Here is a 1,370-nt window from a genome sequence, read left to right on the forward strand (position 1 = left end):
CTTCAAAGTTTGATCATTTTCAACCAACCAGAAAACAGCACGTTCGCTGCCTCTTCCATCATCAGAGGGTAGGGCGGGCATCGGCATGTCAAAACATTAATCTAGGATTTTATTAAATAAATACTTTCTCGTATCTTCTTCTCTTCCTTGTGCACATGCGCAGCATCTTTGGTTACTATGGAGACAGTACTTCGCAATCAACTATGCAACACGTGGTGCTTCTTTGCTTTGGTTACTATGGAAATAGAAATTTTCACCACGGTGATATGTAAAATACTCACTTCTGATTGGCTAAAATATCCAGACTTTGCAAATTTTAAATGCTAATAACTTTTTAATTATAAATTTATAGGGAAAATGAATTTCATTTTCATAATTAGTATGCAAAACTTAATCCATATACCAAATGTGAAAACAATTAGAACAAAATTGTAAACGGTGACGAAAACCACAACGATCCCAAAACCCAAACAGAATTCTTTCTTTCTCTTTCACCTGACACTTTGCCGAAGAAACATCTCTCTCTTTCATCCGACATTTTGCCGGAGTAACGTTTCTTTTATTCGGCACGTTGCCGGAGGAACATGCTTCTCTCTTTTAACTGGCACTTCAGCGAATGAACATGTCTATCTCTTTCTAGCACACCTGTCTCTTCCTAGCGCCTACATCTGACACAAACATTTTCTCAAAAGTGTGCGAGTCGTTGCTATCATTCTCTTACCACTGTTTAACAGTGTCTCTAACAAGACGAACCGAGATAGATAAATAAAATCTATAAAATGTACTTTTTCCATCTGTTAATTCATTTAGTGCAGTGGTTCCCAAACTATGAGTCGCGACCCACTGATGGGTTGCGAACGGAATCCTAGTGGGTCGCAAAAAGTTATAAAATTACGCATTAGCTTTGATTAACTACTGTCTATCGAGATTCAGCAATGGTTGGGATTAAAAGCAAATTTCGAAATAAACTGCAGCTCACAAATTCTTTACGGTTGAAACTATCACGCATTGAACCTGATGTTAACTCTATTATTGAGCGTAGCAAGAAACAGGCTCATCCTTCTCACAAGCCTCAATGAAAATGTAATCTGAAATAAATTTGTTTCTTTCATTAAGGTTTTGACCCAGTAGAGTTAAGTGGGTCGCCATAAACTGGTGTCATAAATAGTGGGTCACGTCTCTAAAAAGTTTGGGAACCACTGATTTAGTACATATCACACTGTTCCATAAAGTTTTAACCAATATGCTATTAATACTTTAGATTGTATACCTGACTTTCTACTATAAAATTAAAGAAATTGACGGTACGCTGAACTCCAGACTAAACAACTCAAACAACATTTATTTACTTGGTAAAACATACAAATCTT

Source organism: Octopus bimaculoides, chromosome 5 (assembly GCF_001194135.2).
Source record: "Octopus bimaculoides isolate UCB-OBI-ISO-001 chromosome 5, ASM119413v2, whole genome shotgun sequence".
In the NCBI taxonomy this organism is placed as follows: Eukaryota; Metazoa; Mollusca; class Cephalopoda; order Octopoda; family Octopodidae; genus Octopus; species Octopus bimaculoides.